Here is a 26,367-nt window from a genome sequence, read left to right on the forward strand (position 1 = left end):
ATGATTCTTAGTACACTAACAATTGAAAAATGCTGCTATTAGGGACTAACATTCTTCTATTTTTTGTTCAGTGTTTTTATAAGATGGCAAATGTGTGGCATTCTAGTCTCTTTCTCATTGTCCCATGCCAATTGACTATATCACTAATTAACATGGCACCCTTGACTACTGAACCCAGATTAAGCCTTGGGACTCTTCTCAACACTATACTCAGCAAGATTTATCAATTGACATGACACTTCAACTTGATGCTAATTTTCAATAAATATTGACAGAATTTGGTTTAATAGAATTACTACAGTACTTGCATACCCTTGGTCAAAGATGCAAGTCTGAAACTCCTTAATAGCCTCCAAACTGAAGAAAATGGATAAAGTTCTAATTTGTGTTTTCTTTCTTGGTAATGAAGGAACATTTACCCCTAGCCTAAATGTTGAGCTTCAGATAATTGAAACAGCCTTAATCAGTTATCAATTAAATTCTCTTTACTCTTAATAGAAAATAAGCCTCTGAGTCCGTGAAGAATAGACAGTGTTGGACATTGAAGATCCAGATTTACAGAAAATTAAGGACAGGATAAGGACATTTAAAATCCAGAATCATGTACAAACCAGTTACAGACACCAGATACAAGTGTAATGTAAGCAGAATCAAGTCTCTATAGGGAAGTAGAAATACCAAGAAAGATGTAAATGTGAGTGACAAGCCACCAGTTCCAGTCATTCTATGACTTGATTATGTTTCATATTATAGTTCATTTCTTGTTTGTGCATGCCATTTCTTGCAGACGGGTGTTTTATTAAATGTTAAAATCATTTTTCTATCAGCTAATTTGAGTAGGTTTTCTTTTCCTTGCTATCAAAACATGGTATGAAAAAGAAAAAATAATTCATATTTATCGAACTAAACCCATACAAAAGTAAAAGGTACTTATAATTCAATAGAAGTATGTAATTTCTTTGCCACTGAAATGTAAAATATATATATTCGGTAGGATATATTAGTTTTTCACACTTGGGGAAGATGTGACTGAAAGGTAAATCATGTGATTTTAAAATCTAGATATCAGTTATAGAACTTCAAAGCACTTTAAGAGCTTGGGACAGAAAAATATAATTCTTCTTAACAGATTTTTAAGCATGAAAGCTTCACTTAACTTTTTTAAGGCAAGTCAAGGTCAACCACTCATGTGAATTATGTGAATAACACTTAGAGTAGAAAGAAAAATCATACTGGTCAATTTCTCTTTATACTAACTGAATTTTGATATAAAAATATTTAATATGTAAAATTTAGGAAACTTCTAAGACTCACATGTGCTTTAATAAAAATAAAACTTCAGCCTACAAGTATTATAAGTACTAATACACATTTGCTTTCATATTTAATATGTTAATAACCTTGCAAAGAAAAAAATAAGTGTTTAATTCTGAAATCAGTTGATATACAACTATAAAAATTATTTGGTTATAGTTTATTTTTCTACCTAGTCGGCATATTTTGGAACACTTTCTTTATTTAATACATTATAACTACCATTGCTTTAAGTTTTAAAGTAATATATATACACTCTGTGAAATATTTTAAAGTACAGGATGGAAAAAATACACATCCCAACTACCCGAAAATAATCTTTACTTCTTCCCTACCTCTTATCCATTCTATAAATATTACCACATATACACAATACTTAAGGAGATATCAGCATTGCCATAATGGAATAGTACTGTATTCTAGCAATTAGAAGAAGGTTAAAGTTTCAAAAAAAAAACCAGTACATCTCTAATATTCTACTGGAAAAATACTGTTATGCCACTAGCATAACTCTCAAATAGTCTTCTTAAAATTAAATTTATGGTAGTGTCTACCTTCTCCCATCTCCTGCTCACTCTTGACTCTAACCTTTCCTTCATGGCTAATAACAGAATAATTCTTGGAGGGTTAGCACGCCCTTGCTGAAATAGCAAACACACCCTCTTTTCTTTTTTTATCCTTCTACTTCTTATCACAGTATTACTCAATACAAAACTCTAAGTCAGTCTCAATTTTTCCCTTTTCCTCACTCTGCATATCCAGGTCACCATAACATTCTACCTGCAAAGCTTTTTCAATCTGTCTCTTTTTCTACAGTTCTAGTGTAAGACCTCAGCGCAGGGAACCATGATATATTACCTGGATTTTGAAAATAAATACTTCATGAAAGTCCACACCTTCTTTTCCCCTCCAATTCAACTTTTACTTCCCTGCGTACAATTCAATTACTTCCCATTTTGTTTAAATAAATAAATAAATAAATAAACAAATAAATAAATAACAATCCAGACATATTTTCACTGTCTTTTGGTCCTGCATGTCTGACTATTCCGTGTCTCTCTACACTTTACAAATAGTAAGTTCAAATCACTTAGCTGGGGTTTTTTTTGTTTTTCCAATTATCCAGGACACCACAGCTTTAGCTGTTTGAAGACTGCGATACATATTTGCTGCATTTTTTTTTTCTTACTGGAATTTTTTTTATCTCCTTTCTCCTCAGGGCCTGCTTTTCCTCATTTTCCAGGACTCACCTTACATGATGTGCTCCCCGAACCATTCCTGATCATTCTTTCTACAGTAGGTCTGTCCATAACCATTACTCTCCATCTTGCCCACTTGTTTGTTGCCTTTATAGTATTTATTTTAGTTACTGAATACTTATTTTGTTATGATTATTTTAATCTATTCTAAAAATAGAATGTAAGTTCCCTAAAGGCAAAGATTGTTTCTGTCTTGTTCACACATGCTTCTCTAGAGTCTATCACAGTACCTACAGCATAGGAAATTCTCACTAAATCATTTTTGAATATATAGTTGAACAAATGACTACTGCTCAAACTTTGATGTATTCATTCCAGTTTTTCCTTGCTTATATTTTAAATAGTTTTGTGGCCATAAATACTATAATATATGTGCACCTCAAATTTTTGAGTTGTAGAAATTTAAATAAATATAAAATATAGTCTAAAATATTGGTTATACTACAGGATTTGAACAACATATTTTATTTTCTCATAATGTGGTTTCTAGGCCATAATTCTTTAATTTCATTTTTAAATAATTTTAGAATTATAGAAGATTTGCAAAAATTGTATTCCCATATCCTTATCCAGATTCTCCTAATGTTAACATCTTACACAACCACCGTACAATTAACATTCATACAATAATGTCAATTAAACTATAACTTTATTCTAATTTCACCAGTTTTTCCACAAATATCCTGTTTTCTATTTCTGGATTTATTAAGTTTACAACATCGCATTTGATTGCTTTGTCTCTTGGACTCCTCCAATTTTTGACAGTCAGTCTTTGTCTTTCAAATGCTTAATATTTTTGCAAAACTTCAGTCATATATTGATTCTGTAAAATGTTCCTTAATTTGTGCCTGTCTGATGTTTCCACAAAATTAGATTGAAGTTTTAAATTGGGGGCATGAATACCACAGAGATGTAGTGATCTAATGGAGGTGCAAGATATCAGAGTATTTCTCCTTTCCCTTCTCCTAGTGATGAGAACACTGAAAATTTACTCTTTTGGCAACTTTCAAAAATGAACTACAATATTGACTACAGTCACTATGCTGTATATTACATCGCCATGGCTTATTTATTTTATAACTGGAAAATTATACCTCTTGACCCCCTTCACCTACCCCTAAGCCCTCTCCTGGCAACTGTCATTCTGGCAAGAACTGTCTCTCTAATTCTTACAGTCTCATGGGATCTAGGAACATAAGTGTCCCTGGGTCTCAAAGCCCGGTAATCAAGGAGGTCCCTCTCTGTGCATGTCTGTTGGATTTAGACAGGAAGAAGGAAAGCAGAGAGCCAGAGTATATCCTCCAGCTTGAGGAAGACACTGGGAGTAAGACACCAAGTTTTAGTGGGGCAGTGAGACAGTGCAGGGACTGCGTGGACCTACGGACAATAATAATATAGAAGGAAAATGAAAAATGGTGCCCACCAGTACCTTTGTTCCTGAAGAGAGTCTCAAACAAACAACTGCCCTTCTGGCAGATGCTATATATTAGCAAAACTATCCTCTTCACATATAGTCTAGGAGCTTTTCAAACTGCTGCTTTTGGGTTGAGCCCCCTGGGGTGAGTCTGTGTGCAAGCCTTTAAAGAGCAGTATCTCAGTTCTCTACATCTTTTTGGGTCTCCTAGTTTTTCTCCTAGAAAACCCACCGGTTTTTGAAGCCAGATGTTTTGGGGTTTGTCTCTGGTGTTAAGTCTCAAGGGTTGGGGTGCTTGATGTGGGGCACAAAACTCTCATTCCCCAGGGAGAAGCTTCTGATTTGTGAGATCTTTCCTGACTGTGGGTTACCCTGCCAGGGATGGGGTTTTTGGTAAAATCACATGCTTGTCTGTCCTACCCATCTTGATGTGGTCTTTTTATCATTTGTTATAAGGAAGGTTTCACTTAGTTTTCATGTCTTTTGCAGAAGGAACTGTTCCACATGTAGCTGCAGATTTGGTGTGTTGTGGGAAGAGGTGTGTTCAGGATTTTCCTATGCCGCTATATTGGATCATGACTCTTATTGCTGGAGATCTTAATCTTGATCTCTTGGATAAAGTTATAACGCAATAATAACACCATCATCATCATCATCCCTTCTCTTCCTCTTCCAATGAGTACAGCTTTGACCTTTGGAAGCTCTTCGAATTTAGTTCCTGTGTTCTTTAACCTGCCCATCTTTTTTTTTTTTTTTTCAAGAAACTTCTCACTTTCTGGTACCACAGATGTTCCAGATTCCTATGTTAAAGGGTCTGATATATATATACAAACATATGTAATTGTTGAGATGTATATGCTTTTCTTAATATCAAGAGGTACCAATAACAGACCAAGAAAAGAAAAGAAAAGAAAAAAAAGAAAAAGAACATGATTCCCCTTACAGCACAATCAATAGCCAGAATAATATTACAGCATCAGTCTCTTCAAAAGCAACCCAAAAAGAGCCAGGTAGAAAACCATCCTATGCAAGTAGCAGTCTCACTTTGTAAGCAAGGGATAAAGAGGAAGTTCTTCCACTTAAAAAGGTGAAAGAGACCATTCATTGCTCTTTTTCACTTCTACTTCTTTTCTAGGTTGCCTTAGAAACAGGTTGGAAAGGGGCACCTGGGTGGCTCAGTCAGTTAAGCATCTGCCTCTTGATTTCCCCTCAGGACATGATCTCACAATTTGTGGACTCAAGCCCCACTTCAGGCTCTGTGCTGACAGCATGTAGCCTGCTTGGGATTCTGTCTCTTCCTATCTCTCTCTCCCTCTCTCTCTCAAAAATAAACATTAAAAAAAAAGAAAAAAAAGAAAGGAAAGAAATCAGGATTCCCTTAAAAATAAAAAGAACAGGTAGGAAAGGATCCTTAGGTTAATACTTTGGCATATAAATTTATCTCTCCAAGGGAAGATAAGCCTTTTCACAGTCTAAAGATGTCACCACTGTAGAGGATGCCATCCCTTTTTAAAATGTAAATACCTAGGAAGATAATACTCTAACCCAAATGTCTGTCACAGAATCAAGTTTCTGGGTCTTTGGGAGATAAGAGAGGTTATTAAGTGGAATCAATTAATTCCATCATTAAAACAAAACAAACAAACCCCCCAAAACAAATGGTTGCTTATCTATTCCTTGTTGCATGTGAAATATGAACTATTTTAAGGGACATGAAAGCAAACATTCAGTCTCTATGGTATATTTCCCAGGCCTTCTCAGGAAGCCTTCTCAGGAAGCGAAGATTTCTATGATAACACCAAGAAATTCAGGAAAGATTTATTTTGTCACATTTATCTTGAATTTTTTCCAATACCAGGGCTTGAATCAAAGAGTTCTCCAAGGAGTGCTAGGAACTTTTATTGAAGCATGGTAGTTAGAAACCAAGATTGGGCATCAAGTATGCTCCTTTCTACCTGAATGCCACTTCTTCTAGTCCTCCTACTTAGTAGACAGAGGTATATACATACAAATATATACATGTATACTAACCCATGTACACACATTCATCTATATTTTATTTGCATGTATAATTCCCTCCCTCCTTCCCTATCTATATGCATTATTTTTTGTTTGTTTCTAATGTTTATTTATTTTGAGAGAGAAAGAGAGAGTGCAAGCAGGGAAGGGGCAGAGAGAGAGAAAGAAAGGGAATCCTAAGTAGGTTCCCTGCTGTTAGCACAGAGCCAGACTCTGCACATGATTTCATGAACCATGAGATCATGAACTGAGCCAAAATCAAGAATGGGACATTTAACTGACTGAGCCAAGGCACCCCTGTTTTTTGTTTTTGTTTTTTTTTAAATTTACTTTAGAGACAGAGCATGAATGGGGAGAGGGGCGGGGGGTGGGGGGTGGAATCTTAAGCAGTCTCCAGGCTTAGCATCATGGAACCTGATGCAGGGCTTGATCCCATGACCCTGGGATCATGACCTAAGCCGAAATCAAGACTCAGAGGCTCAACCGACTGAGCCACCCAGGTGTCAGGTGCCCCTTTTGTTGTTGTTGTTTTGTTTTGTTTTTTTGTTTTGTTTTGTTTGTTTTAATCTACAAGTACACATTTATCCCTCCTACCTTGATTCAACACCACAGGGTTCTTTTCATTGTTCCTCCTTTGCTTATTTTCAATTTCATTCTCTGACAGTGAGTAACCTGGGTTATGTTTTTTTTGTTGTTGTTTTGTTTTGTTAATTTCTTAATTTTATTTAAATCCAAGCTAGTTAACATATAGTGTAATGATGATTTCAGGAATAGAACTTAGTGATTCATCACTTACATATAACTCCCAGTGCTCATCCCAACAAGTGCCCTCCTTAATACTCATCACCTATTTAGCCCATCCCCCCACCCAACACTCCTCCAGCAACCCTCAGTTTGTTCCCTGTATTTAAGAGTCTCTTATGGTTTGCCTCCCTCTCTTTTATCTTATTTTTCCCTCCTTCCCCTATGATAACATTAACACTGTTTTGGGTACAATAATTTTTAGTATGGTTACAAAACATTTATTATTCCTAGATTAAAGAAATTTTAAAAAAGATAATAAGAACCTATATAGTTTTACCAGTTAAAGACTATTCTAGACTAATCTATTTATGATATTCAGTTTGACTTTTAAATCATTAATAATTAATTGTGGTTAGCAATTTTCTTGGTTCAAGCAAAACATGTATGTATATACATATATACGTGAATGTGTGTGTGTTTGTGTGTGTGTGTGTGTGTGCGTGTGTGTGTATAAATAGATAGAAAGATAGTTTTAGAACATGTCTACACTGCATTAAGTACCAAAACAGATATGACCAAGAAATTCATGATCCTGTCCTAGCAGGTAATGGGTCCAGTGTAAGATCAACTGGATTTGAGAACACAAAGGCACACTGTTTAAAATAACATCCACATATTACTGCCAAAAATGGGAGGTACAGGCAGTGCTTTCTGACTGAGAGTTTACTTTTTCCTATTTTATAAACTTGTACAAGTTTAGAGGATGTCAGAATTGTACCACCATAATCACAACAAAACATCTCAGGACAAAACTTTTTTTTTTTTTTTTTTTTTTTTTACAGAAGAGAATTCAACAGATCAATAGGAAGAAATAAACTAAGCTGGATAGTGCCAATACAGAATGGCAGCTTTGGAGCCTTTATTTTGATCTTTCAATTATGACCCCACAGAAATATGTGGAATATCATGAAGACTGGGAATATTTTTTATTTTTAAGTCAAGCCTTTAAATCCAGCTGCATCTTTAAAATTAGAGTTTTGCAAGATTATTTTTGCTTCCCACGTGTGTCCTCTGGAGCAGAAGTAAATGTTAGGAAACTAAAAGGTTCTATTTCTCATGCTAGAGGCACTCACAGAGTTTCTTTCTGTTTGGGAACCATCATGGTTCTTACTTTCTAGAACACTTTCTAAGCCCCTATCAACATTGGGTGTCCAGCTTCATCAGAATACAGAACAGAGATCTCCATATTCCAGAACAAAGTAGCCAATCTGAAGGACTTATTCCACAGAAAAGAAAGAAGTCTGCCTCATTAGCTCTGCCTTCCCTTCATCGAAAAGAAGTGCAGGTGGCAGGTAGGGGCAAACTTTCAGTCATCAGTCATTACTGGTAAAGGCAGTAAAGCAAACCTGCAGGCTGCCTGATGTCCTCGTTGTGAGAAACATATGTCTTCTCCAAAGTATAAGCTTCCCATTTATGATCTAAAATAGATACCTTTATGATTTATCTAAATGAGTGGTAGACAGTTGCTCATTACATATAATTCTAGTTTTTTTCTTTACTTGAACATTCACCCCAAATCAAGTTTTAGAAGTAGAAGAGGGGCGCCTGCATGGTTGAATACAGACTCTTTATTTCAGCTAAGGTCATGATCCCAGGGTCATGGGGGTCCAGCCCCATGTCAGGCTGTATGCTGAGCATGAAGTCTGCTTAAGAGTCTCTCTCTCTCCTTCTGCCCCTCTTCCTGACTTGAGCTCACTCTCTCTCTCTCTCTAAAAAAAAAAAAAAGAGAGAGAGAGAGAGATCAGACATTGCCAAATGTTTGTTCTACTTACTGGCATAGCACTAGCCCCAAGGACTCCATTGGTATAAATATATTCTTTGCATTTTAAAAAGAACAGAATGGTTAGAACAAGGACATCATCATAGTTTCTAATATTGATTGAATTATATTGTCTACATTTGTTACAAATCAGCTTGGTTTTTCTCCATATTTCTATGCATTTTGTCTTCTAAATCATATTTGACAAAATACGTATTTAAAAAGAGTCAGAAGACAAATGTTTAGAGAAGCAAGTTTTATGAATTAGTTTTCCTTTGGTTACTATTGGCAAGTGGAGGGATTATCATGGACTTTGAGTGAAGTGGCCAAGCATGTCCATGGGTCATCTTTTCCCACATACTCAGGGATGGGAAAAACTGGAAACTCATTCTCTCTCTCACTCTCTTTTAATGTTTGTTTGTTCGTTTATTTATTAGTAGCCTCCAGGTTTTGAACTGCCAGCACAGAGCCCAGTGCAGGGTTTGAACTCATGAACTGTGAGACTGTGACCTGAGTCAAAGTCAGAAACAACTAACTGAGCTACCCAGGCAACCCTGGAAAATCTCTTTTTTAAAACATGTTGGCAGAATATCACAATTCTTTAGCTCTTCAGGGTATTCTTCTGACATTTTTCACCCAACTTCGATTATGATCCCACTAATGAATGCACTGGCTAATAAGACCCTCAGCTATGATTCCAACCAAGGTCACTGTCACCAAGCCATCTTTCTCACTGTTGTCCATATCTCTCCATCCACTTTCTCCATGGAGTGACTAGCTGCCACATATGGGGTTGTGGTACTCTGACTTTCTCCTTGGGCATGGATGCTTTCTGGAGTTGGCAGATCTTCTATGTGAATGTCATACTCTCTGTACTTGTTGGCACCAGAGCTATTAAGCCCACAGACTCCTAAGGCTTTTCACAGGCACTTGGGGTCACCATGCCATCTTCCATACCTGAAATCATAATGTGATTTTCTGGCCAGACCATGCTGACTCCTACTAGGATCCGGAGTGATGTGTTTTCTAAAATTAAGAACAGAAATGGCACCTTCTACATATTCTTGGTTTACTTGTTCTCTTTGGGACCAAGCATCTAGCTTCTGTGCTGTTAGGTTAAAAAGCTCTGCAGCCACAGGCCCTCACCTAGCAGAGCACTGGAGTGGGAGGTGGAATGCAGAAAGCAAAAGCACCAGTGCAGGAGGGATCCTCAAGCACCTTTTAACCACAACAGCTAAAGAAGTAAACTTTGCAGTTGGGAGCTTTCAGAGTAGAGTCAGCATTTATCTCTCCCAAAGAAGGTAGGGAACCGTCACTGTAAGGCAGTCTCAGTCCAGGGCTCACTGGTCCCACCTCTGGCTACTTGGCTGGCACTAAAAGACGATGACCTTTAGATAAGAGCCTAGCCTGGCTCACTCATTTTGACCCTGTGAGATGCTACACAGTCATGCCTGACTGATTTCTGACCTACAGAACAGTGAATAAATGGGTTTTCTTTAAGTCACTAGGTTGGCTTCAATTCATTAGGCAACAGTTAAAAACTAATACAAACATCGTATCACTGGCTCTTGGTACCAGAGCTGTGGCTTTGTCTAAGAAACTCTCAACAGTCTGGGATTTTGGCTCAACCAGATCAATGATATAGTTGGAGAGGGAGTAGAGATGAGGTGGGGGTGGGAGGTGGGGAACAGACTCAGATTACCTGGTGTGAAATGATGTATGTTTCTGTGTGTGTGTGTGTGTCTTTTCCTGGTTCCTGATGCAGAGCTCCCCAAACCCTTTATAATAGAGGTGCTAGGAGAATTTTTTTTCCTTAACATTTCATTTTTGATTCCAGTTGGTGACACAGAGCTCCTAAGAACTGCAATTTCCTACATAATAGGAGCATCTGACACTAAACTCCTAAATCCCCTAGAATATCCTGGAGTGTCTTTTGTTCTAACAAAATGACTCTTGGTACGTTATTGGATGGGGGCTAGCCATCAGAAAGACCAAGCCATGACTAGAATCTTAGGTCTTTTAGCCCTAACTTTCATTCCACCAAGAGAGGAAAGGGACTACAAATGGAATTAATTATCAATAATGATAATTAATTATAATGGAGCCTCCATTAAAAAATCTCAATTAGTATGAGGTTCAGAGAGCTTCTGGGTTGGTGAACATATTCACATGCCAGGAGGGTGGCACACCCCAACTCCATGGGGACAGAAGCTCCTGTGCTTAGGACACTTTGGGACCTCACTCTATGTACTGCTTCATCTGGCTATTTGTCTGTATCCTATATAATATACTTTATTATATAATAAACTAGTAAATGTAAAAAAAACAAAATGTGCCCTGTCCCATGAATACAAAGTTCATCTCCTCAGTTGAATACTAAAAGACTTTAGCATGTCTGTCCTTCACAGTTTTTTAGGATACTTCTGTGCAGCCATAAATGCTTTGTCTATAGACTTCATCTGGATAAAGACACTTTTACCCATGGGTAGCCCTGATGATTCAATACCATGTGAACCCTGTGAGTTTGAATATTTGGACAAAACTCCCCAAGAAATTACAGGAGGTCCTCAAGAAAGATCAAGAAAGATCTCAAAGGTGTATATGCTCTTCAACATTTGTAGGTGTACAAACTGCCTAGGTAGTACTGGAATAATGGTGGGAAGAGGAATGAGAGGGGCTGAGAAATGATTCATCATCTGCTGAATTTCAGCTCCTATTCTCTTAAAGGGTTCAATGTATCCTTTCCTAACAAGTCCTTATGCTCCTTCGTTGTGTTCTGTATATATTCCTCATGAGCAAAGAGGACAAAAGCATTTCCTGCGGGCCTACTGATCCAGGAGTTAACAAAGAAGATGCCTTCCTTCCCCCCATTGGTGAGGCAATGCTGTCCAGAAAAGGTCACCACTTCATCAGATGTGAGCACTCACATACAGTCGATGACTTCTTTCTCCTTGGAGAGAAACTGGGCTACTTCTTTGGATGTACCACCAGCAAATTTAAGAAAATCATCACCTGTTGCTTTGTAAACCTCAGTGTACTGGGTCTCCATGTGATGTTTGTGCTTCTGTAGTACTAGGCCTCTATACTCCTCATGTACAAACCTAACTGGTGCTTCTCTATTCTTTCCACCCTGGACATTCAGACAAAGTTGCTGTATCTCCCACAGCAATATTGAGTCATTTAAAGAATCCTGCAATGTCTTGATCTAAACACTGCCATAGTAAACCTTGAGTCCTGACTACAGTATTATCATCAATAAGTTCCATCTTGCTGCAAGTGCCACTTCCAAATTTGGAACTTACTATCTCTGGATTTGAAAATCTGTGATGATAGGGTTCTGAAATCATTGCTAAAATTATATTCCCCACATCTAACTTGAGAGGTTCCATACTGGGAGACTGACCTATTCTCAAAATTTAAACACAGTATCATTGCTGCAATATCCAGTTTATCAATATCAGATGAATCAGGGTAACATTTCTTGAATTCTCCTCAAAGATTAAAAAAAAAAATACTCAGGCAAAAATACATTCTCTCGTATGTGGAATTTAAGAAACAAAACATGAATATAGGGGATGGGAAGAAAAAGTAAGTTAAAAACAGAGAGGGAGGCAAACCGTAAGAGACTCTTAAATACAGAGAACAAACTAAGGGTTGCTGGAGCGGTGTTGAGCGGGGGGATGAGCTAAATAGGCAATGGGCATTAAGGAGGGCATTTGTTGGGATGAGCACTGGGTGTTATATGTAAGTAATGAATCACTAAATGCTACTCCTGAAATCATTATTATACTTTATGTTAACTAACTTGGATTTAAATAAAATAAAAAAATAGAAAAAAATGATTCAGGCAATAATACATTCTTCTTGGAAGCCTTCAGATTTGCCTGATATGAGGTTGCCTATCAGTACAGAGACAGAAGGAGGTCCCCACCCCAGTGTTGAGTTCATTGTTCACTGACTGGTTAAACTGTCTCAGAGCTGGGTCCACCTACTCCTGAGAGGATAGGCTTTTCACATGGATCTTAGTTTCTTTTCCATCAGTTCCAACGAATCCAGTCTAACTAGTATTTTGTGATAGTTGTTTTATGTACTCGTTCTTGGCCAGATCCACAATTTTCCATAATAGCACTATCAGCTCCTTCTCAGCGGAGCCCAGCTTGACCCCACAAGTGGCCCCAACAGTGATCTCAAAAAAGCATGATCAAGTAATGTGCAGACTCTATCATGACAATATGTGAGGAGAGAAGGAGATCTGGAGATAATGAGGTGCGGTGGAAGTGAGAAGAAGACTTGTGCTAAAACCTCTTCTATGAGAATAAGAGAGTCCCCCCCCCCCCCACACACACACTCCTTGCTACCCCTGGTGCAAAAGCCGTAACTAACCACCCAAATCCACAAACAACCCATACCCTACACTGTGGGCAGGAAGTGTGCAGCTGCTGGCCTCCAAGGGCCTGGGAGATCTCTTAGAGTAAGTGGCCCAGCTGCTGGTGCCAGCAGCCTCAATGGGCTTTCCCAGGCTCAACAGGCCCTGCTGCTGCTACATCTTCCCCCGAGTCCTTGGTGATACCACCTTCTTCACTGTCAATGGCTTCACAGTTGGTCAAAGGCAGCGCTAACCCCATTGAGCTTCTGGAAGCTGATGAGGCACCCAGACTGGGTAGGAGCTGTGCTGGTGACCCACCTGACAATGACAGCCTCCCTGGCCTCAAGAATCTATTAAGAAAGCTGGGCTAGCAGGATAAAGTGGCCAAAGGTGAGGCTTTACATACTCATCTCACCCAACATGGGTGTCCTGGGTCTCAATGCCTGCATGCCTCACAGCTGGTGTGCTATGAGTACTAGGCAAAGCTGCCCGCAGGCCTCCTGGACTGGCTGATCATCATGCCCCTGACCATGAGCCACTGGCTGCCACCATCCAAGCCTACCAAATTCTTCCAGAAGATAGTCATGGATGGGCCAGCTGCCCCCACCTTGGCCTGCATGACCACATGCTGGCTTCTTGCATGCCTGGCTGGTGTGACACCCCATGGCCCCATCAACAAAGGTGCTGTCCCCTGGTTGCACTACACCCACCCTTCTCGTGGAAGGTCTGGCCCCCTGCGGAACTCAGGATTCTTGCAGAACATGTGGTGACCCCTAGGACATAGCAAGGACCTCAGGAAGCTGAGAGTAAGGAATGCATGGTCTCCCTGGGCAGCTCAAAGAAGAAAGGGCCCAACGACAGCACCCTCCAGGCCTGCCCAGGAGCATTCCATGGTGCCCTGAATGACCCAATGCAGCCAAGGCCCCTCACAGGGCCGAAAAAAGCAGCCATTCCTCTCAGAGGTAAACCTGAGACCCTCCCAGACTCATCCCCAGAAGGTACACAGCACAGCCTCCGCTGTGGTCGATGTCAAGAAGGCGAGTCCCCAGGCAGCCCTCAAGCCCAGCAGAGTGCCCAGCATACCCCACCCAGGCGTCTCAACCACAAGGAAGCACCCAGTAGCTCCCACCAGGTTCCTGCTTCTGGTGTGGAGAGAACAGCTCGGCGGCTCCCCAGCCCTCTAGATAGTGGCCCGCCCTGCCGGGAGAGAACACTGGAGCTGGGAATGAGGCCTGCGGGGCAGACAGCAATAGTCCGGAAGAGAAAACGCTGGAGGTGCTGTAGGCCACCAGCGGCTCCCGCTCTGGAGCCCTCTCACGCCCTCCCCCGACCAGCCCACAGGCCAAAGACTGTAGGCGGCTGTCGCTGAGCCCACAGTGGGGCCAGGAGGCCAGGCCCGACGTCACTCCCATGGCTGCCTGCAGGGGTCGGCTCTCCGCGCCCCGCAAAGGGGTAGTCCCTTTCTGCCTCTTTCGAGCCTGCGCTGCGCGGCAGAGCACTGCCGACCGCACCACCACCGCTAAGGGGCAGGGCTGAGGCTCGCGCAGCGCGCCGGGGGCAGGGTGCTCCGCCTCCTCGAAACACGAGGGCTTACCCGGAGTGGTCAGGAAAGTTTGATCACCGCACGGCTGTACTGACTCCCCTAAACCCTGGCAGCTCCGACGGGAGCAGGGGAGTGCTCCGGAGGTCCCCTAGCACCACGAACTTAGACCAAGAACTTCGGGGTTCCTTGCCGATACTCGCTGCCAGACCCCCTCAGGTTTCTCCCACTGTTGTCCACTCCGCCCAGCGCGTGCATGGTGGACCCCGATTTGCTGCCCCCAGCGCCCAGCCCCCAGCAGGCCGGGCTGTCGAAGGGCCCTGGCAGTTCGCGGAAGTCCGGGGTTCGCCCCAACGCCGGTACTGCTGCCCGCAAAGCCACTCTGGGGACCGCTCCCAATACCAAGGAAGCTAGCTATTGAGGGCCAGGTCAGTCCGCAACTCAGCGCCCGGAGCGAGGCCAGTGACAAGGGTGCCCCTGTACAGAGTCTTCAATCCCCAGACGGCAACTCGAAGCCCATCTGAGTAGGCCAGCAGCCGGCTCCCTCCCTCTAACCCTGCCCTCGGTCTACCTCCACCTGGCCTATCTGTACATTTGGGGCAGCGCCTACCTGGAGATTGACTTTTTCCCCTGGTACTCCGTACTAAGTCACCAGCGGCCAAGCCCGGCGCAAGGAAGAGGGCGAGAGGGGCCCTGCGGAGCAGGCTACTGAACACGCAAGTAACAGTGGGACTATGACCTCCAGATGACCCTGATACTCACCTTGTATTGCGTGGCGACGCACAAGTAATGAGAGGTGAGGAGACACACAAGTGGTAGGAGCAGGCGGCGCAAGCCCGGCACCAGGTGTTGGGCTTCAAGGTGCTGGAAGCAGCACAGCAGCTTCCACACAGATCGAGGACTTCCCGCCTTACATGGTGAAATGCTAGCCCAGACCCAGACATCCAGAAATCCACACCTTCGTTTCACAATCTACAATCTACCGCTGTGCTGGGATTCACCTGCGTCAGAATAAACCAGGTACTCCAGTAAAAAAATAAAAAATAAAAAATAATACCACCACTGTGCACAGATCCTGTGAATATGTTACCTTACATGGCAAGAGGGATTTTGGAGGTGTAATTAAGGGTTAAGGTCCTTGATTTGGGGAGATTGTCTTGGATTGTTAAAATGGGCTCAGTATAATCAAAATGGGAGAAACTCCTGGTGTAGTCAGCCAGACAGAAATGTGACACCACAGAAAAAAAGTCATAGCTACTGGCTGTGACTAGAGCCTCCAGCAAGGAATGCATCAGTGCCAACACCTTGACTTATGCTCTGTGAGACCCGTGGCATACATGTGACATACAGAACTGGAAGATTATACATTTCGGTTTTTTTAAACCTCTAAATTCATGGTAATTTATTACAGAAGTAGTGGATACAATTTAGCCATGATCATGAAGGTCTGGAACACAATTGAATTTGACTTCTAATGCAATGATATACTTGAGAAACCCTGAACTATACTTTATCTATGTTGGTAAGTGAAAACGTATGAATAGCATTGCACAGAAAAGTGGAAGAAATAACATGTATGTTTGTTTTTTTTTTCTTTTTTCTTCTGTTTCTCTTGTTCTTTTGCCATGCACCACCTGAATATTTCAGGTAAATCCAGGAAAAGTTGGATATGGGGCCTGGCTTTCAAATATGGAATTCTAAATGAGGACAATATGCCTCTTCTCAGAATCAGCATTTTGGAATGAATAGGAACCTAGGAAGCCATAGGTAAGCAATGCAATGGTGAGTGTTCTGGAATGTCTAGATCATGTGGCATGGCAGGAAATTTCTAGTGGGTAGAGTCATCCTAAAGAGATTGGATTTATGGTATTTTTTAAATTTATACCCCATTCCATTTCTACAGATGGTTAGCTAGATAGTATATACACTGGGCCCTCTGATAGCTCTTCAATATTTTTTAGCAGGAATTACAGAAATGATTTTATATTTTTTGGTATTAAGAGTACTAACTAGTATATCCCCTCCCCATTCCTAACAGAACCTCAAAATTCTTAGTGATCATCTTCCCCACCAACACAGGAGTGGACCTTACCTGGCTTATATTAATTACTACATCCTAGATGTACTGTGGTGGTTGGTCTGTATGTGGTTCTGTGTTCCAATCTGGACCATTGAGAAGTAGGGCAGCTTTTTCAGAAGGCATCTGTTTTGCTTTGGGTGTGACTGCTTTTACCACCTAGTTCTATAATACTCGGAAATGGTGAAATTTAGAAAAAAAATTATCCATTATTCAAACTAAGAAATACCATATTTACAACTTTATTTTGGAGTCAGAAAGTCCTGGATTCTATAGTGATTAGTAGATAAGTATTATAACAAACTGAGGGAAGCATTTGTGTGTGTGTGTTCTAAATAGTGACAGATGCAATGATAAAACTTTGTTGGAAATAGGTATAGTGAGTGAAGGGGGTATTTGCCTTCAAACAGAATGGGAACAGAACGGATTGTGTCTTAGCAGGCCAAGAATCCTTCTGTGGTAACTAGAAAATAAAAGAATAAACTGCAAACAAACAAACAAACAAATGAATAAATAAATGTGTTTTTAAATATATCAGAGACCAAATGACAAAGACCAGATGCTCTAGAATTCCAGAGAAGAAAGCCTTTTTAAATGATTTAATGATTGCCAGCTACTTTATTCCCTCTGGGAATTTGCCAGATCTTGGCACAAATTGTGTTTCTATTGGCCCTGGTAGGCAAATTTTATAGGGGAATAAAGAAACAGCAGATATTTTGACCATCTTACTGTGTTGGCATCACAAACTGGAAACTAGGTATTCCAGTTATGCATTTCCCTGGAACAGATCACTTCAAAATTTAGGCTTAAACTTTGACTTAAAACAACATTTATTTTCCCTTATAGTTTTTTTGGCACAAGAATGCCAGGAAATATCAGCTGGGTGATTCTGGCCTAGAGTCTCTGCAGTGGTCGCATTCAGATGTGACTGGAGCTGGAATAGTGGAGGGATGGAATACTGAGGGCTATCTGTTCTCTGTCTCTCTGTCCATGTGGTCCCAGGGCTTATCCATGTAATCTCTATGGAATAGTTTGGGCTTCTTCACAGTTTGGTGGCCTCAGGGAAGTTGAATTGTTAACAGCTGAAGGCTGTAAGAGTGAAAGAATCTGTAAAAAAGGCAGAAGCTGAATCACATTTTATGAGCTCATGGTGTGTTGCTTCCATCATGCCCTATTGGTTGAAATAAAATGCTGCCCAATTTAAGAAGGAACACAGATCCCACCCCTCAATGGAAAGTGTATCAAAGTCACATTGCATGTGTACATGTAGCATGAGAGTTATTATTGTGACCGTCTTTGGCAAGTACAACCTACCACACTACAATATGCACCCAACCCGGTCACAAGTCACAAGATGACTTTCCAATATGAGGCATTTTCTGCATTCTGGGTCAATGGAGAAGGGTCAGAGAATAGGCCAGAAAAGTGGAGTGAATTCCCTCATAGTCTCACAGTGCTTTGGATACAAGGTCTAGCTAGAATGAAGGGGCCTGCAACAAAGCCAAGGTTCATCTCCCCTCGACTCATTCAGCAAATTGTTAATATGCTTGGAGTGAGGTTAAAAATCCAGGTCAAAACTTCTGGAGGATAGAACTGTTAGGGGTTGAGGAAAGGGACCTTAGGCTCAATTACAAGTTTGGAAGGAGGCTATTTTAGTACGTTTGAGCTACTATGACAAAATACCAAAGAGTGGGTGGCTTATAAACAACAAAAATTTATTTTCACGGTTCTGGAATCTGGCATTCCCAGATAAGAGTACCAGCATAGTCAGGTTCTGGTGAAAATGTTCATGGAGGGCCCACCCTTGTGACCTATTCACCTCCCAAAGACCCCCACCTCTTAATGTCATTACCATGAGTATTAGGTTTTTAACATATGAATGTGAGGGAGTCACAAACATTCAGCCCCTACCAGAACCTACCTGTGGAACTGGGGTGAAGCAGAAGTGCCCTATGAACCATTCCCAACCCAGATCAATCCCCTATTTTATTGAGATGATTGGCCCTTCACTCTATCTGCTCAAAAGAAGAAACTATATACCCTTGCTCATGGAAAATATAACTGTTACCTCTATAGTCAGTGCTGTGCAACTGTTATCATTGCTTTCATTTATTTTTTTAAGTTTATTTACATATTTTGAGAGAGAGAGAGAAGGTATGTTATGGGCAGAGAGAGAGGGAGAGAGAGAAAAAATCCCAAGCAGGTTCTACACTGTTGGCGCAGAGCCCAATGCAGGGCACAAACTGTGAGATCCTGACCTGAGCCGACACCAAGGGTCAGATGCTTAACCCCCTGAGCCATCCAGGTGCCCCAGGTTGTCGTTGTTTTCAGCCCTGAATATGTAGTTGGAATCGACGTGTTAAATGCTTCCACTTTCTCTTCCCATAAGTACCAGAAAGGATTCCCCTGATGGAAAAAAACAAAACAGACAAACAAACAACAAAAAAAGCAGAAGTGCTAAGAACACTGGGTCCCACTATTCTAATAATCCTTTGAAGTTTGAGTCTTTGTGACTGATGATTTTTAACACTGGAACCTCTGTCAGTGGGAACTGGTCTTCTCCTTAGGGATTTGTACTCATTTTCTCCTGGGACTGACTACCAGGCACATTTATTTTCAAAAGCAGCTATTTGCTTATTATTAAACTCTTGTATAAACTGAACACATGAACTATGAGGGTCTTGTGACTTCCAAACCAAATATTCCTATTTTGGGTGTGGATCAACTCAGATTCAATGATTAACAAAGAAGATAGGGCCTAGAAACCTAGCTAGTGAACCGGAAAAGTTATATTCAAGAACACAGCTGATTTGGCCCCAGTAGCTCTTTATTTTATATGAAAAAGTGGCAACTATCTCATTAGGGAAAACTCCATTTTCTACTCCATTGACTGAAGCAAAGCTGATGGCTCAGTGGGGTCCACAATTCACAGAGCTTCCCCCACATACCTGGCCTGGTTCACTGATGCTTTGGCTGAGGTGAAACCTGATGGTACCCACTGGGCTGTGGCAGCTGTTCTATCTCAGCATCAGCTATGCAGAACTGCCAATGACATGCTCTCTCTGTTTAGTGGGTTGAACCCAAGGCTGTTGTCATGTACCTGGCCAATACTCCCCTTGATTAAATTTGTTATATTTTCACAGACTCTTGAGCTATTGCTCAAGAGATGGGGTTCTTGTTTAGTCTCCCGGTTGCAAAACTACAAAATTAAAGGCACCACTCTTGGGAAATGTACGTGTTGGAAACAAATCATGGCTACTAATCAGACTCTAGATTATTCACAAAAGATGTACACACTAAGGGCCTTTTATCTGAACAGACCCAATGAAGTCAAGGTCTGAATAAAATATTTCAACATCCAGATTATAAACACTATTGCCTATATTCATAATTGTACCAGATGTGGCAACTGAACCACTATTCTTGACTGAGCACAAAGTAAACAAATCAGTGTTTTGATGCAGAGGCCAGCACCGTGTGCCAGATTTGACTCCTGCCAAAAGTTGGTCCATTTGTCTCATGACAATGTGGGGCAGATTATGGCTCCTGCTCACTCTTGACATACTGACTACACCAGAACTTCGACCACTGTCAAAACTATTTGGTAGGAACACAACAAAATTGGCACTTTTTCAAGTTATGGTGCTGCTGTCCCAATGTGATCAGCTGATTTTGGCCATGTAATTATGGCCCTTGGAACTAAACTGTGTTACGTTTTCAGCTTTCTGGACAATTTTCCATATGGTAATGATGCACCTTTTTTTCAAAAAAGACAACAATGGCCGATAATGTTTTCAGTAGACTTTCCCCACACCCTAATATCCACGGGCTTTTGGTATAACTTAGTATTGAAATATCCTCCTCAAAATCCATTCAAATAATTTATAACACTCTCCCCCTTCCCCTCCTCTTAGTCCACACACCTTGGTAAGGCAGCTAAAGGATGGCAAACAATTCTGTTTCAGCTATATGTATTCTCTTGATGGCTTGATGTAATAATCATAAGGAAAATGAATACTTACACAAGAACAGTGATTGCCAAGAACCCCCTACACTGGCCTACAAAGAAAGAGACAACTGGGGCGCCTGGGTGGCTCGGTCGGTTAAGCGTCCGACTTTGGCTCAGGTCATGATCTCACGGTCCGTGAGTTCGAGCCCCGCGTTGGGCTCTGTGCTGTCAGTTCAGAGCCTGGAGCCTGTTTCAGATTCTGTGTCTCCCTCTCTCTCTGCCCCTCCCCTGTTCACGCTCTGTTTCTCTCTGTCTCAAAAATAAATAAACGTTAAAAAAAAAAAAAACAAAGAAAGAGACAACTACACATCTGTACCTTTTGTAACAATTCCACTTTTCCTTGTACACTCTTGTTTTCAGATGGAAGAACTGGTTTCCAGTAAGTGCTGATTGAAAATAGGGAAAACTATGGCTATTGGAATGGGACATATAGATTAGGGGACAGTAGAAGAGCAACAGTTCTGTGACCTGGAAAGGGAACATCTCCTGGAGATGTAGAAGAGTGAGGGGCAATTAATGATCTTTGTCTTTGACAATTATCACTGGAATCTTACCCACGAAGGAAAGCATCCTATTGCAGTTCTCCCAAACCAACGATGGATCCTTAAATGTAGCCGACTATTGGGTCTGCCATGTCCAAACATATTAACTCTGATAAGAATTGATAATTATTTCCTTTTGTCATTGGAAACAATAAGAGATGACCACAGATCCTGTACATTCCATGTGAAATACTTGTCAAAACCTCTACTTGTATTTCTCACCGTTATTCCTGTTGTCATCCCACTGACATTCTATAGAGAGGAAGAGGGCCATATTTCTGATAATGGGGACAAACAGGACAGGTTGAAATGAAGGCTCTCAGGAAGTCATTCTATAAACAAAGAGTAAACTCAGTCATCTTGTCTGAAATGGTTTACCATCTGATTGAAGAGACACATTGGAGACACTATCAGCTGCCCCTGATGGATATAGACCTTGCTTGGATGTATCCAACAATTATCAATATTTTCTTCCCAGTGGAATTGTGTGCACTTTTGTTAATGTATTTTCTATGTAGAACCAGGTATTAACTTGCTTTCTTCCCCAAAACATAATGCACCCTGGGGTGTCATAAGAGACTTCCATGTGTTTAAGGAAACATCACCAATAGGTCATGTGTTCCTCAGATGATTGTGGAGATCTCTCTGAAATGAAATGAAATGAAGCTACCCTTGGTTTCTCAGGGAAAACCCTAGAAGTGTGTGTGTGTGTGTGTGTGTGTGTGTGTGTGTGTGTGTAAACATAAATCTCTCCTCCTCACATCCTTGAAAATAGAATTCTTTTTTTTTTAATTCTTATTTTTTTGAGAGAGAGAGAGAGAGAGAGAGAGAGAGAATCAGGAGGGACAGAGAGAGAGAGGGAGATAGAGAATCCCAAGCAGGCTCCATGCTGTCAGCGCAGAGCGCAATGTGGGGCTCAAACTCACAAACCATAAGATCATGATCTTAGCTTAAAATAAGAGCTGGTCACTAAACCAACTTAGGCACCCAAGCACTCTGAAAATAAAATTCTTTTATTTTATTTTATTTTATTTTAATTTTTTTTTAACATTTATTTATTTCTTTGAGACAGAGAGAGACAGAGCATGAATGGGGGAGGGTCAGAGAGAGAGGGAGACACAGAATCCAAAGCAGGCTCCAGGCTCCGAGCTGTCGGCACAGAGCCCGACGCAGGGCTCGAACTCACAGACCGTGAGATCATGACCTGAGCCAAAGTCGGACGCTCAACCGACTGAGCTACCCAGGCGCCCCATTAAAATAAAATTCTTAAAAATAGTTAATTGGAGTTTAAAATGCTTTTCCCATTGTGATTAAAATTAATTGCAAAATGCAAGACATGTATCTTGATTTAGCTGTCCATAACTAATAGCTGACAACTCATCTTTGGCATTCAGAACTTGGGCATAAAATGTAAGAAGATATTTAAAAAAAACTCAGGAAATAAATATGTAATTCAATTCAATATTTTTATTAAAAAATACATTAGATTGACAATTTAAGGCCAATGGCCTGGATACTAGTTTCATAAATAAAGTTTATTGGGTTACCCTCCCACTACATGCATTTCTTTCTCATCTCTAGGCAATCAAATTCTCTAAATTTCAGCCTCTTACATTGTTCTAATATTTGTACTGGGCACAACTATTTGAGTGAAGTTTGCCTGAGTAAGGAGCGTTTTAAAGATGTGTGCATCCACCTTAATATCTTGTTCTTTAGATTTGGCAGTATATCAAAAGTGCACATTTTAAGGCATTGCCAAAGAAAGATGGATGCCCATTGGGCACCCAGAGTTGGATAGGAGTACTTATTTGGATTTAAATAGGAAAGTCAGCTCTACCTTTGAATCTGTACCTGGTTTAATATTCCATATTAATTTTTCAGTTTTTTTAACACTTTCTGGCTATTTCAGAACTCACATATTTTCAAAATACCGGAGTTCATATGTGAGTCATTGCTATGTTTTCACATTTATCATGACAAAGGCAGCAGCAACATCTGTGACATGAAGATTGAGGAAGAGGGCGTGATATGAATCATGGTTGGAGATGACTATTTGTAACTTAGGAGTTTATTTGGGTAAGGCATATATACAACACCTATTCCCACTGTGGTCCAATGGAACCGAAGGAGTGTGAATTATTGGATGGAAATCCACATTGGTGTTACTTATGTAGACAATCTGATGATTGCAGGTTTGCTGTATAGCATTTCCATTATGAAAGTAATGTTTCCTCCATGGATAATGACACAGGCAGGAAATCTCATGAAATGCTGCTTGGTAAACAAAAATGAAAGGCCTAATATTTTTCTACTACTAAAGACTTGTTACCTTCAATACTAAAAGAGTTACTGCATTAATATTAGTGAAATAATATCCTTATGAGTCCTTGTTTCTAAAACTGTGAGAGGCCCACACATTCTTATTCCGATTATTGCATTTATATTGGATTGTAAAATAACCATCCTGGAGACAAGTGGTAAAACAATTTTTCAAGTGCAGAGACTTATACTGCATGTCAAGTGATTATTTTCAGAGAGTAAAAATCAAATTCTCTCTGCTATGCAGCAGGATGGTATTTTATGATAATAGAAGACACTTGCAAACAAGTCTTACTGTAGTTTTAAAAATTAGTTCTCTACTTCTTAATATCACCTTTACAAATGATTCATCAATGGCTGCTGCCAACATCCTCTTTTCTCACTTATCTCATTTTGCCCTTCTCATTTTTTTTTATTTTGGCAGTTTATCATGCTTGGAAGTAGAGATGCAGCAACTCTTTCTTAGAAGCTGACATATTTAGAGCACCAACTAGTTTATTGCACATCTTCGAATTGCGTCATTTTGTCCACCCTACTGCAGTGGTCAAAAGAGTAATTCTCCATACATCTTTGTAACTTGGAACCATAGTTTGAAAAAAAAAAAGTCCCTAATTCTAGAAAGCACAGAGTGATTCTAGAATAGGGAGAAGAGCCTCAGTTGGGGAAGTAGAAGTTCTGCACATTCCCAGAAAATAGAAACTTGTACTAGACTAAATATGACAATATTAAATAAGTATTTGTTGTTAGAAAACATGAAAGAGAAATACCATATATTGCATGAAACATCAAGATAAGGTGAGGTACTGGCTGGGAAATTTATCCAGGTCTACCTGACTTCCTGTGGGAATAGTTCACAGAAAAGTGAATGTGTGGCTAATTGATTCAACCAACTGATCTCCTTCTAAAGAGAAGGAATGAGAGTGAGAAACCATGAGGTAGCCTCATGAAGCAAGACCAGACAGCCAGGTTGGAACCAGCAGCACTAGCCTCATTTAAGGAGCTGAAGTTGATATAAATGTGACTCAATCTGTCATATCGCCTGCCCTCCTGGGAATAATGTTTTCTCCTATTATCAGAATGCCCCTTAAACTTATACCAGAGCTCTACTCTGTATGTGTAAGTACATATGGACTCATAATTATTTGGGCAGGTGAGAAGACCAGGAATCTCTCCTAGCTCATCTGGTTACAGTAAAGATGACTATCACAAGGTAGCCTATACCAGTGTGAATTCTTCCCTCTCCTACAGAGGAAAAGTTAAGGCAAGGTTAGTAAGACATGTGATTCTGACCCCATAGAAGAAAAAAACTCAGTAGACAAAATATCTCACTTTTTCATTCAATCAGCAATTAATTGTTGAGGATCTGTGATCCAGTAATTTTTTTCTAGGCCTTTAGGATTTGACAAAGAGCAACAAAAACAAACAAGCAAAAATCCATGCCTGATGGGAACCTACATTCTAATGTGGGGAAAAAAGCATCTTTAGGTGATTTTTCATAGATACAATTATTTGCATTTGAAATATAAATTTCTTGACAATTCTTTTAGAGTAGAGATCTATTACAGATATATCCAAATACTGTGAATTGAAGGGAGATGAAGGAAAGAATAATAGATTTTCCTGAAAGTTGTCTATTTTGTTATCCTTATTAAGACCTCTTCAATATTTAATGAAGTACAAAACTCATGAAATGTTTCTATGTGCAAAGGCTCACTGACATGAAAAACAATGACAAGGCTAAGCTTTGGATCTGGGTTTCTCTCTCTTTCTCTCTCTCTCTCTCACACACACACAAAATACACACACAAATACAGATTCTGAGACAACCTAAGGACACAGGAATACACATGAAAAGGTAGCACAACAAAAGAAGGGGGAAAGCTCTATTTGCCCACATAGCAGTGCCAAGCACAGTGCCTTCTGATGAGTGGTGCTGATTCGGCAATAAATCACCCAATGGCCAGATTAGGTCAACTCTCCTTCAGCCATCCTACCCCAAGCCCTCTTGCCCCTACCCCACTATGTTCTTTGTTCAGTAATTCCTCAGATTAAAACATTAAGAACAGGGGCAGGGCACCTGGTGGCTCAGTTGGTTGAGCATCCGAATTCAGCTCAGGTCATGATCTCACGGCTGGTGAGCCCAGCTCATGAGTTTGAGCCCCACGTCGGGTTCTGTGCTGACAGCTCAGAGCCTGGAGCCTGCTTCAGATTCTGTGGTTCCCACTCTCTCTGACCCTCCTCTGCTCACACACTCTCTCTCTCTCTCTCTCAAAAATAAATAAACATTTAAAAAAATTTTTTTAACATTAAGAATAAAGCATTTTTTTCCTCTCATTAGGAATAGACACTGAGGAACTTTTTATCTAAATCTCTACCACTTTTCAATTTGTGAAAATTTTATTCCCAAATATTAAGTCTTCCATATGTTCCAGACTGCTTTTCTTTATACAAATGATATAATTTTTAAAGTAGTTTCTGTTGACTAAATAGTACAGATGAGAATGTAGTACTAAATAGTACAGATGAGAATCTGAAAGTAAGTATATATTATACATATATATATATATATATTTGTATATTTTTATATATAAATTTATATATATTTCTTTTTTGGAAATAAGGAGAAGTTTTTGGTTTTATAAACAAGTTCACAGACCTTCAAAACAATTTAAAATGGTTTTCTGACTTCATAAGGAGTTTAATTTTTTTTTTATTTTACTATTTTATTTTACTTTTATCATCCCTGTTATGATACTTGAATGTGTCTTTATTTTACATGGAAATTCTCTGACTCTATTCTCAGAAATCTGATTGTGAAAGCCTAGGATTGGTTCTACCATCATTTCTGATATAGGTAGTTTAAGTAATACACTTTAAAGTATATAGAAATCAGAATGATTCACTTATAGTGATAAGTATATCATAGGGAACTTTTGACCAACTAT

At 40.1% G+C, this 26,367-nt stretch overlaps 1 pseudogene; it reads right to left on the reverse strand.

Moving 5' to 3' along the window:
- Window positions 1-9,282: 9,282 nt before the first annotated feature.
- Window positions 9,283-12,795, reverse strand: LOC109248240 (epithelial splicing regulatory protein 1-like; annotated as a pseudogene).
- Between the last annotated feature and the right edge of the window lie 13,572 nt (window positions 12,796-26,367).

Source organism: Panthera pardus, unplaced genomic scaffold (genome assembly GCF_024362965.1).
Source record: "Panthera pardus isolate Hobbes unplaced genomic scaffold, ASM2436296v1 HiC_scaffold_17, whole genome shotgun sequence".
Taxonomy (NCBI): domain Eukaryota; kingdom Metazoa; phylum Chordata; class Mammalia; order Carnivora; family Felidae; genus Panthera; species Panthera pardus.